The following is a 13,730-nucleotide window of genomic DNA, read 5'->3' as shown; positions in this document are numbered from 1 at the left end:
TAGCTTGTTTACTGCAAACTAATGATGTCTATTCTGTATGGTTACTCATTAGAAAGGAAGTTCAAGAATTGTAAATGCACAATTCCCAGTGAATACGCTTTTTGTAACTATGAGTCAGTAAACCAGTAAACCCCTTTTTTTTCTTTCTTTTCTTCCTTCCTTTATTTATTTTTGTGAAATGCCTGCTTATTACTCAAATTCTAAGTTGTTGTAGTTACATATTTATTTATTATACACCACACAATAATAATTAATATTTGTCAACACATTCTATTCCCATAATGTTCAATAATACCATGATCTGGGCATATACACAAAATATTAGTAAGGATAGTTCACATTTGAAGGTGAAACAGTGGTTAATAATTCCCTAAGTGTACACATCTTTATCATGTTAATAACTACTGAACTATTAACATGAACTATCACCCAGCTGCTACATGTGACTATTATAAACATTCAGCAAACATTGTGAAAACCGCTTGAACAATTTTTAACACCTAAATTAACCATTATTCAGCACATACTACATTTTGGAATTTTAGCTTGTGTCTCCTTCCAACCAACAGAGGGCAGAATTGAACTGCTCATTAAGTCAGTTTGGGAACAGGTATTCTCTGATGGAGTGTTAATTACAGCCTTTTCATTTCTTTGGTTGTGAATCCATAGTTGGGGCTCCTCAAAATAGCAACCAAGCTAATTGAAATTTCACTCATATTCAGCTGAAAAGAAAACATTTATTTCTATTCCCCAGCAAATTTACAATAACCTCTTCAAAAGGCTTGAGTGCGCACAAAATACACAGGAACAGGGCACTGAGGGCTCTTTGAGTGCAATGGGAAGCTGAAGAATTGATCCCCAGTCATTATAACCGATTTCAAATGGTGCTAGATGATGGAAGGGACTCTAAGCACCAGAGGAAATCAGTCATCCTTTAGTGGGGAGAGATGGGGGCAGGAACCGCCAGAGAGGGAGAAAGAGCTTCAGAGAACACAGTCTCTCTTTACTAACCCTCTCAGGCATAGTTACCAGTTCAAATGAGGGAACGACAAACAAATACACACCACAGTTTCTATGAAGACAGACAAGTAGACCCAAATGCTCAAACTCTTTCACGATGCATTCATACAAATAAATACAGTTCAATGCAAAGTGCTTCTGTTATTCCGGCTTAACTATATTCCATTTACATGTATCCATGCACCATAAAAGCCCTGGTTATCCTTGAACCTCATTTTGAAGAATTCAGTAATCATTGCATGTATAGATGGAGCTAAAATTTGAAAAAATAAATAAAAATATAACCTAAAAAAGAATACTAAAAATTAAACTGGAAAAAAAAGAAAGCTTAAGAGAAACTAGAGTTTGAAGTAAAATTAAAAGGAAAACAGAAAGATAAAAGCTAATTCAAAATATTAATAAACACTGTAATTGTACAAGAACACTAAAACAACACTGCATCTTGCTGTTACACATTTATAAACTCATACACATGTAATGCAAGATATTGCATCATATTCCTTTTGTTCCGACTTCCATAATCTACAACATTAACATGCATTGCATCATGCAAACATATGATAACATCTTCACAGAAACGAGATTTAACACTGATGTTTAAGTAGATAAACACGGCAGCGTATAAAATTTCCACCTACTTCAACTTGAGTTCAGTTGCTACTGTGAGTGTGAGTATTAAATAAAGTTAAATCTTGTTTAACTTAAAGTTAAATGACGTTTTTCAAATTCTAAATAAATTTTTGGTAACACTTTGCAATAAGGTTCATTAGGTAACATTAGTTAACTACTTTAGTTAACTACTTTACTGTAGTTAACATGAACTAAAAATGAACAATACTTCTACAGCATTTGTTAATTTTAGTTAATATTAATGTCAACATTTACTAATGCATTATTGAAACTGAAAGTTTCAACAATGAACAGCTGTATTTTCATTAACTAACATTAACAAAGACTGTAATTTTTATTGTTTGTTCATGTTAGTCAATACATTAATTTTAAGATTTGAACTTCAATTTAAAAGTTTAAATATCTTATACAGCCAATTTGATTATACTTACAAATTTAAGTCACCTGAACAGAAGTTCTGAAGTTTTAGTAGGTGGAAATTTTTTACAGTGACTTGTTGATCATATATATATATTTTTTTTTTTACAGTAAAACAGCAGTATTCCCTGTGGGACTAGGCTGGCTTGTTCACACCGCATTCATTTGACTTCCAGTACATCTGAGTGAGTTCATCAAGCGCTTGAGGCAAAACATGAGCGCTATCTGGTTCTCCTGTGATTCAATAGAAGCACTTCCCTCACTTCTCTTGAAAAGCCACTCCACCCACTAACAGATCCTTGTCCTTTTTCGTCGTCCATCACTGCGAAATGCGATCTGGCGGCAATTCCCTCCCCAAGAACACTGATTTCAAATGGTGCTAGACACTGGTAGAACACATCTAAACCACCATGTGAAACCAGCATCCGGAGGAAGCGTCCAGGAGTGCAAACGATCCCAATCAGAAGTCCCTGTGTGATGATTAACATAACAGGAAAGGCAAAAGGTTGAAACAGCAGTGGGCATGCTTTAACAGGAAGTGACTCTGTCAAAACAAATGTCACGGTCATGGTCACCATGGTGTTGCGGTTTTGAATAGTGACGTCCATTTTTCTCTATTGATACCAGGCTTTGTAAGGCTGTAGTTGTTGATCAGTTGGATATGACTGTGACCGCATCTTATTGAGCAACACACAATGTGGTTTGATGTATGGTGCGTTTGTGTATAAATAGACCCTTGATTGGCCAGAAAGAATCCCTGCATTGGTTTTTTTGTCCGTGGGAGGATGACGTCAGCCCTTTTTCAAAGGAGAACTGCTGGGAGATGGAAATTATGAGTCACTGGAAGATCTCTAAACAATGTCATCATTCAAAGTAGTCGTCGAACGCGCACAGGATTGGACGCTCACCTGCGGCCGGGCCAATGGAGGTCCTTGAAGTTAGCTTGCGTACTTACCACCAACACAGCACTGACGTAATCACAGGCCCACTCGGAAATTAATGCGTTCAGACGTGGCGCGCTGTCTTTGCTGTGATAAGTGTGAAAATGTACCACACCTTCCACGGCTGCTCCTCTTTTTATACCTCTCAGCCTATGACTGATCACAATGGTGATGTCAATGCTAGTCACCCTGCCATCCATTAAATCATTGTCTTAGTCTGTAGGAGGAAGTGTTATTATTTATATACTATGATAGTTTTATTATTTTGAATTAGTTTATTTGGTAACACTTTACAATAAGGTTCATTTCCTAGTGTTAATGAATGCATTGACTCATATTAATTTAACAATGAGAAATACATTTTTACAGTACTTACAACACTGTTCAGTGTTAGTTCATGTTAGTTAAGGTCCATTAAATAATAATAACAGATACAACTTTGTATTTTCAAAATGTATTAGTAAATATTGCAGTTAATATGAACTGAGATTAATAAATGCTTTACAAGTTAGTATGTTCATACATGGAACTTTACTGTAAAGTGTTACTATTTGTATATTTTCAGTTTTCACTTTAGTCTAAAATATTCAGTAATTTAGTGCTTTTGTCATTTTAGCATGTTTTTTTATATTTCTTTACAGCTTTCTTTTTACAGTTTTGGTGATTTTAGTACTTCAGCTTAAACATTTTACAAAAATTTAACTAAATTTTGAATAGTTTTTTTTTTTAGTTTAGTTAAATGTAGTTATTTATAGACTGTATTTGTTTATTAAGTTTTCAGTATTTAGCTTTTCAGTATTTTTATATTTATTAGTTTTCACTTAGTTGAACATTTTCAGTAATTTTGTGTGCTTTTGTCATTTTATTTTTTTGTATCTCTACACAACTTTCTTTTTTCAGCTGTAGTGATTTTAGTACTTGAGCTTAAACATTTAGCAGTTATTATATTATTATATTATTATATCAGATTCATTTTAATTACCAAAAATTTGAATATTTTTGTTAGTTTAGTTAAATCATTCAGTTATTTATATACTATAGTTATTATATTTTGAGCATTTAGCTTTTATTTTTATATTTTGTTTCCACTTTATTTTTAGTTTAAATTTCTCTGTAATTTTGTGGTTTTGACATTTTAGTTTTTTTTATTTATATATATTTCTATATACCTTTCTTTTGTCAGTTTAGTGATTTTACTTCAACTTAAACAGATAGTTGTTAAAATATTTATATTACATTTATTGTGAAGTACAGAAACCAAAAATTGAATACAAATTTGAAGAGTTTTTGTTAGTTTAGTTAAATTTAGTTATTAATATACTATAGTTACTTATTGATATCTTATATATTTTTTTTACAGTTTACTTTAGTTTTTGTTTTGGTAATAATTTTGTGTGCTTTTGTCCTTTTTATTAGCTGTCCAATTTTATTTAGCTTTCATTTATGTAAGTTTTATTAATGTTGGTACTTCGGCTTTAGAATTTCAACTTTATTCCAGTTAGTTGCTAAAGGAAATGTTTCTAATTTGTTTTACATTCACGTTTTTCATCTAATATTTTATATATGATATAGATCTATTTTTAATTCAGCTTCATTTTAATTAACGTTAACACTTTACAGTAACGTTAATTAGCTAACATAGGATAACTTCTTTAGTTAACATGAACTAAGAATGAACAATACTTCTGCACAATGCATTATTAAAATCAAAATTTGTTTAACATTAGTTAATGCACTGTGAATTAACATGAACTAACAATAAACAACTGTATTTTCATTAACTACCATTAACAAAGATGAATAAATAGTGTGATAAATGTATTGTTCATTGTTCGCTCATTTTAGTTAACACATTAAATAATGTTAACAAACAACACCATATTGTAAAGTGTTACTGAAATAAAAAGTTTTAGTGTCAGAGTCAGTCAAGAAGGAGCCTGATGAGATACTTAAAGAGACAGTTCATCTAAAATTAAAATTGCTCACCAAACCTGCATGACTTGTGGAACACAAAATACTTTTTTGTCAGTACAATGAAACCAGAACAACCTCACTGGACCCTAACTGACTGTACAGACAGAAACATTTTTAAAAACATCATCTTTCTCCTTCACAGAAAAGCTTTGAAACAACATGAGGATGAGAATAGAATGACAGATTATTCATTTTAGATGAACTGTCCTTTAAAACCTTAAGGTTTGCAGTTATATTTAGTCTAAGAAATATGTTTTTGACTGTTTGTGCTGGAGGCATGTCTATTATTTCCTTCTATTTCTCACTAAGAATAATCAAGATGGCCTGTAGCAATATGCTGTACACTACTGTCATTCTTCTACCGGCTTGTACAAGGTCTAGCGCTGAATGCTAAGAAGCCCACACATATTTGGCTTATTATTACACACTTTATTATCGGTTTCTCGCACCCTGGAATCCACAGGAGGTGCCTGATTTAAAGTCACTCAGCATGGGAAAGAGGAGAGAAACGCAGTCTTGATTTTCACACGTTGTGACAGTTAACCGTCTTCTGTTAACTGGCGCTAGCTTTGGCATTCTGATTTGTCAGTTTAATTGGGCAGAAAATATCATCTCGCATAACATACACTATTCAAAATAGCACAACGCTAGCAGCCGGCAAAGCTTGTTAAAGGTCCTGTAAGCAATTCAGATTTTTTTTTAAAGCTAGATATTACTGAAATGGCCGTCCTGAGAAATCACACCTGTCTCTCTAGCAGCACTATAGGCTCTGTAAACGGCAAATAACAATGTGAGTGTGGTCCACTGAGGTTAGCCAGTTAGAAAACTTTGAGATGGCTCTATGCAAACCACAACTAGTGGCATGAGTTTAGAAAAGGACTGTCTTTCAAACAATGGCTGATGGAGGAAGCATTTCAGAAGTTTGTCTGGAAACAACGATTACCTCTGCAATTTCATTTAGTGCCACTAGAGGCGAAGAAAGTGCTTACACAGCTTTTAAATTTTCCAATTTTTTGTGCTGATTTAAGGGAAAATCTGCAGAATCCTGGGGAATGGATATGGTACATGGTAAACATGGTAAAATGTGGTAGGCTTAGCCAATAAATCATTATCATATGAGACAAAATAGTTAATAAACACAAGGGAAGGATCTATGTAAATTTGAGAGAAGATTAAAAAAAATGCAAAAGTACTTAAGTTATATAAAATTATTTATATAGATAGATAGATAGATAGATAGATAAATTTTTTTTAGAAAAATTACAAAAAAAAAAGAAAATGAAAAAAATTATTATTTTTTATCTATCTATATTCAAATTATATATATATATATATATATATATATATATATATGAATTTAAAAAAATGTAAAAAATACATAAATGTTAAAAAGAACTTCTTACAAAACTTGCATATAATTAGAATATAGATTGATAGATAAAAAATATATATTATTTTTTATCTGTTCAAATTATATATAAAATTTTAAAACGTAAAAAATACATAAATGTAAAATAAAAATAATTACTTACAAAACTTTTATATAGAAAATTATATTATTTTTCTTATAAATATAACTATATATATAATTTTTATTTTATTTTATTTATTTATAAAATTGTATATTTTCTATTCTATTATATTATATTACACAGCACTTTTCCAAAAATTAATTACTTGGTAAAATATTTACTTAGTAAAATCAAATATATATAGTATTTTGTACTACTTCTGTTTCAGTACAGTTTTGTACTTTATTATATAAAACATTATTTTGACAGCAATATGATGACTTCAAAATATAGCATTACTTCATTTTCTCATACAGTACTAAATGCTCTTTGTAGAAATGCTTTCAAAAAAATTGCATGTATCATATTTGGGGGTCAAAATATTTGAATACTTCTGGTCTAAATACCAGACGTCCAAATTCTATGGAAATTTCTGTGGGCAGAGACTTCATGTAAGCCTGGTCATAAACCCTATCAGTTTTCTCAGTTATGTTGATTGTAATCACTGATAGTGCAACTTACCACCAGGTGTCAAACATTTCTCTGCAGTTCTGAAAGCAAACAGAAGAGGACAGTGTTTCAGTACATCTCATTCAGACACAACCACCCAGCAAAAACAGGGCAGAGCTGCAGGGACTCCTGCCAATTCAGTGAATACACAAACACACATGTGAGTCCTGCTCTCTGGTGTGTGTGTGAAAAGCCCACCATGGAGGCGTTGTTCTTTGCGCCCTATCACTCAACTTCCTGCTCTATTCAATCCCAGGAAGTGGCATGCAGAATACAGAAAACTCTTGCACACACACACACACACACAGAAACCCACAAAAATGAATGGACTGCATGATTGCCCGTCGCTACCAGTGATGACATCACCCCCTCCCGTCCCGTTGCCTCCTCGGCCTGATTTTCCAAAAGAGAATGACAAGAGCTCCTATTTATGTAACAACCTGCTCTGAGCACGCTCTCCATCTCGCTTGTTCGCTCAACATGTTATCGATTTATTTTTTACTAGCCCAGCTCTGACGCCAAAAAGGACAGCTAAATGTTTTCGTCTCTGAGAATGTGGGTGGGCGAACAGAAACACCTATCCGCTTTGGTGGCTTGGCTGGAGCGAGCTCTTTAATGACGTGGCCCACAAGTGATTAGTCTGTCCAGCCACGTGAGTGTTTCTCACTGCTGGATCTGTTAGAGAGGCGGTGTGATGCTTCTTTATAGTGATTAGTCTGTGAGAAGTGAAAATGTGCAGCTTATGGAGATATTTTGATCTGATCTGACTTTTAAAGGGCTAGTTCACCCAAAAATTAAAAATTCTCATTAAAAGTATTCTTGTAGCTTCAAAGATATCTTAATTTGTGTTCTGAAGTTGAACAAAATTCTTATGGGTTTGGAACGACATGAGGGCAAGTAATTAATGACAGAATTTTCATCTCTTTAAACACTGACATATGCATAAAAATATCAGTTATCACTCTATATCTCCCAATCCTGTCTTAGTAAGATGATATTTAAATGCTTAGTTTTATGATCAAAGCTCTGTAGTTTTAATTTTATGTAATGCAGTGCATAGCAGTTACACTAAAGGGCTTTATACTTGCTAGAAAACAATGAACTATTAATCAGAGGATAGAAGATATGTATTAGAAAGGGTTAAAATAAAAAAAATAGCACTGTATGCATTATTAATGCACACTCTTGGTCTTAATGTCCACAATTTATGAGTACATATTATTTGTGACCCTGAACCACAAAACTAGTTATAAGGATCCATTTTTTTAGAAAATGAGATTCATACATCATCTAAAAGCTGAATAAATAAGCTTTCCATTAATGTATAGTTTCTTAGGATAGGACAATATTTAAAAATCTGAAATCTGAGGGTGCAAAAAAATCCAAATATTGAGAAAATCACCTTTAAAGTTGTTCAAATGAAGTTCTTAGCAATGCATATTACTAATAAAAAAGTATGTTTTGAAATATTTACAGTAAGAAATTTACAAAATATCTTCATGGAACATGATCTTTACTTTTGGCATAAAAGAAAAATCAATCATTTTGACCCATACAATGTATTTTGGCTATTGCTACAAATATACCTGTGCTATTTATTACTGGTTTTGTGGTCCAGGGTCACACTGTTAAAGATCTTTAATCAAAATATCTTTAATAACTTTCAGAACACGTCAACATTTTATTTTTTATATCTAATATCTTTTCCCAATGCAGTCAATTCCTGATGAATAAAATAAAGTGCCGCACTGCCGCCCAACATTTTCTCCTTATTTCACTGACAAATACATCAAATAATGGGTTGCTGGCTTTCAAAATGACTTTTGTTCATCCAAATTATTACATAATGACTCAAGAAAAAACATTTTTTAGGTTGTCTGACATAACCGTATATTGTCCACAAAACAGACTGCGGTTTTGAGAAATAAAGCTGATGGGGAAAAAAGCAAGCACTTCAGATTCAAAGCGGGGCATAGAGCATTACTAAAAATCTGCCCACTGCAGTACAAAGCCCATACGCACACGCATACGGCCACGGTGTAGTTATTTCTCCATCAAACGTTTAAAACCCAGCAGTGCGTTCTGCCCTGCAGGGATAGTGACTCACATTTACACCTCGATTAGTCCCACACACACTCTTTTTTACCAGCATAAATAAGTGCTTCGGCTACACTTTGCTGCTGTGACAGAATTCGATACTCATATAATCAGTCCTCATTATCACAAACTTTTCCCAGACCGCTTTGTCATGGGGCACATAGCTTGGTCCATTTAAAATGAGTCTGTGCTGGTCACGATGTGGGGTTATGTATGGATGTTGATGAGTCATAGGATGATGTGAATCATAAGAGGCAGGTGTTTTATTTTAATCCTGTCAAACTATGATGCATGTACACAAGCACGGTTATGACTCGCATTTACACAAGTGCACATGACAAACTACTATCCCGTAATGCATAACACAGCATTTTAAAGAGATAGCTCATCCAAAAATGAAAATTGCCCCATGATTTATACTCCTTCAAGCCATCCTAGGTGTATATGACTTTCTTCTTTCAGATGAATACAATCGGAGCTGTATTTAAAAATGTCCTGGCTCTTTCAAGCTTTATAATGACAGTGAATGGGTGTTGAGATTTTGAAGTGCAATAAACTGCATCCATCCATCATAAAAAGTACTCCACACACCTCTGAAGTGTTAATAAAGGCCTTCTGAAGCTAATCGATGTGTTTAAGACAAATATCCATATTTAAAACTTTATAAACTGTAATCTCTAGCTTCTGCTAACTGTCATACATGCATTCACGAGAGAGTGGCGTTCCAGCGGATGACGAAGGACGTAGGCGTAGCGTAAGCACAGGTGAGAATATGCTAGTCTCATGAGAACCAAGTTTTGTTTACAGCAAAGGAAAACCAGTCTCCTCTTGGCTTGTATTAAAATCCATAATTTTTCTTTACAAATCCTTGTTTTGTACTTCTAATTCGTTACTGGTATTTTTTTTTGCTCTCTCGACACTTCTCACCGGAGCCAGCGCTATGCCTACATCCTGGTTTATAAAGCTTTAAAAATAGACATTTTTCTTACACAAACGCATCAATTTTTCTGTTCACCTAGTAGTCATTCATTTTAAGTATTAGTTAACTATTAGTTGCATGTTTAATAAACCATATAAATCATCATAATGAGTCTTTAATTGCCTACATAGTCTAAAAGCTTGCCACAGCACATCGGCAGATATAATAATTATGAATGTTTTAGGGAGAAACAGCAAGGAGACTGCATTAAAGTTTTAATAATTTATTGATAAACAAGTGTTTTCTTTGTTTTCGGCTTAAGAGATGAAGTCGGCGACACTGACTCGTCATCTCCACGTGAGAATATTTGTTTTCTGTTTGAATTGGTTAATTTAAAAGTAGACATTTCACTCTCTACAGATATTTTTCATGCCTGTAAGGCAAGTATACAGAGAGTTTCGTAGTTTCGTGCTCAAGTTCACAGAGACAGCAGAAAGCACATCCTGTTTGCTTTCATTAGTTTACAAAAACACAACATTTTGAGTGCACACAAATAAGAGTCTTAGATTTGAAAGATGTATTACTTCTATCTGCATGACCAAAAATGACGGAGTATTTAAGAAGCAAGAGACCACTCCGACACCTTCATCTGTCATGCAGTGACCGTGCTACTGTTCAGCTTCAATACACATTTTTCTAGGCTAACATTAAAATGAGCGGCCATGTAAAGTTGCTACTACTTGCATATTTTAGATGAAAAGCCATATTTGAGGTGGATGAATGATAAGTGAACTTTTGGATGTCCTACCTAATGTACTATATTACCACAAAGACCAGCTGTTAACGATCTTTCCGTCACAGACTGCGTGAATTTTTTTTTTTAGCGACTAATAAAATTTTGGTCGACCAAGCCTCTTCTCATCAACTAACAGTTAGTTGACTATTAGGGGGCAGCCTTAATCGATTTGCTAGTAAGTCATTCTCATAGATAAGTGTAAAAGGGGATTTTGACAACATTGTTGTCTGAAAACATGAAAAACGTACCCTAAATATCCTCTGTGTGGCCTAAATGCACACTACAGTTGCCGGTCTGATGCCCTGCAGAGAAATAAACACACAAGTGCAGCCGGATTCACTCGGTAAAGACTCTGAGATGAAAAGAACGGCATGAGACAGTGCTGTGAGGATAGATGGTTTTAACACTGCTGTGTGTATAAGAGTGCAAAGTTAATGCAGATCAGTCAATAGAGTTCAGCGTGGTGTTAATATGGCTTAGCATGCTCTCCTGAGTTCATTCAAGGGGCAGGGAGAGTAATAGCTATAAAGGCAGCAGGTCACACACTCATTCTCTCGCTCTCTTCCTTTCTTTAATGAGAAGCTGTTCTGAAGGAGACTGCTACCTATTAATAAATCAAGGCTGAAAAGTGGTACTTCTGTGCAAGTTTTAATAAATCCACACGACGCAACAATGCTGCAGCACACAACAAATTAAAAACGCAGTAGATTTATTTCAAATATATTAGCAGAGTGAAAATGTAGATCTTGTGCTTGAAATGTTAGCAAAAACTACTTTATTATTTTATTTATTACCAAATTGTTTTCTAAATGCGTAGCAAGTACACGCCCACACACAGCTATACATGACGTGACACACTGATTTCATATTAACCAAAATATGTTTTTCCCTCTTAGTCTCCTGGCATTATCCTCAGCCGTTTTGGCAGCGCGTCGGCCCAAAGCATGCTCTCAGTGCGCGAGTTCTCTGGAATTCTTGGATATTTGTGGGGAATTTCAGACATCTGGCTGTTCCTTTTGATCTATTTACAGGAAGAGGCTGAACTCTGGCCCACTTGTGCACGCGCAGTGTGACATAGCCACAGGAGAATGTTCCTTTCTGGGCAAAAACAGATAAACAACCTTAACAACCTTATCAGAAGAGTGGGCCAAATTTAGAGCCTGAGTAAATACCCTAGGAAAACAAGGCGGAAAGAGAAAAATAAGGCAGTGAGAATGAGGATAAGTGGGTTTCCAGGAACCACACTTGAAAGGACAAGTAGGTCTACCTGCTCGTCTCTGTTCCTTTTTGGCACACAAACACGTAGACTGGATCTGAAGGGTTTAGTGATGTGTGGTATGATGTGAGAGGAAGTGATGCTAACCTGAGTCACGCTAAACACAAGGAGCCCATTTATTATAGCTCGCAATACTGTGCTTGTTTATTTTTGGTATAACACTTCAGTTGAACTTATGTATATAGCAAAACCTGACAAATCCGTGATTCTACCAGGTGGATTTTGTCGAAGGAGCAAGAAAATTATAGTGACCTGCGAATACAAATTCCCAGGACGTCCTGAACTAAATGAGCTGTTCTGAGAGGCGCTCCTGGGAAACTCTGCCTGCGCTCGACTGGAAGTGGCCTTGCCAACAGAAACACCACTGCGCAAATCAGTAATTTTACATTTCCTCACCGCAGTGTGCTGCATATTACGCATGTCCGCTCTCTGATAACCTCTAAACCACCATTACCTGCTCACACACACCGCACGCTCACTCTGATGCAACATTTACCAAACAGTTTTATCCGAAATTACGTCTCTGTGAAGAAACCTGGGATTAAGAGACTAGTCAACCCAACAATGAAAACTGTCATTTACTCACCTTGTTCTAAACCTGTATGACTGACTTTCTTCAACACAAATAGGGAAGCTAAGAAAAATTCACATCGCTCTGTTCTATACTGTGAAAACCAGTGAGTATATTTGTATTTGCGAACATTTTAGGCCTTATCCACACTAATACATTTTTGTCTGAAAACGCATCTTTTTCTCTCCGCTTTGACCTTCTGTCTACACAGAGACTCTGTTTTGATCTGAAAACAATTTCTAAAGTACGGATAGTGAAAATTTATGCTTTTAAAAACGATGATGCACTTTTAGTCGTGACACATATTGTACCAATAGTACAGTTGTACAGTTGAATCAAAAGTTTACATACACCTTGCAGAATCTGCAAAATGTCAATTATTTTATCAAATTAAGAGGGATCATACAAAATGCATGTTATTTTTTATTTAGTACTGACCTGAATAAGATATTTCACATAAAAGATCCACAGGAGAAAATAATAGTTGAATTTATAAAAATGACCCCATTCAAAAGTTTACATACACTTGAGTTTTAATACTGTGTTGTTACCTGAATGATCCACAGCTGTGCTTTTTTGTTTAGTGATAATGAGTTGTTCATGAGTCCCTTGTTGGTTCTGAACAGTTAAACTGCCTGCTGTTCTTCAGGAAAACCCTTCAGGTCCCACAAATTCTGTGGTTTTTCAGCATTTTTATGCATCTGAACCCTTTCCAACAATGACTATGATTTTAAGATCCATCTTTTCATACTGAGGACAACTGAGGGACTCATATGTGACTATTACAAAAGGTTCAAATGCTCATTGATGCTTCAGAAGAAGAAAAAAACGATGCATTAAGAGCCAGGGTGAAAACTTTTGAACACAATGAAGGTATATTTTTCTTATTTTGCCTACATATCATTAAGTTTCGAAAGTATGAATATATAGTGCAAAATGCCTCCAAATGTTAATTTAGAGTTTTGAGAGCTATGACAGAAAGGAAAATGTTCAGCGATTACGAGCTTTATAAATTATTATAAATAATATTAATTGTGTTCCCCTAAGAATCCTCACTTGCAACACTTT

This window comes from Labeo rohita, chromosome 4, assembly GCF_022985175.1.
Source record: "Labeo rohita strain BAU-BD-2019 chromosome 4, IGBB_LRoh.1.0, whole genome shotgun sequence".
Lineage (NCBI taxonomy): Eukaryota > Metazoa > Chordata > Actinopteri > Cypriniformes > Cyprinidae > Labeo > Labeo rohita.
Note: the sequence above shows the minus strand (reverse complement) of the source record.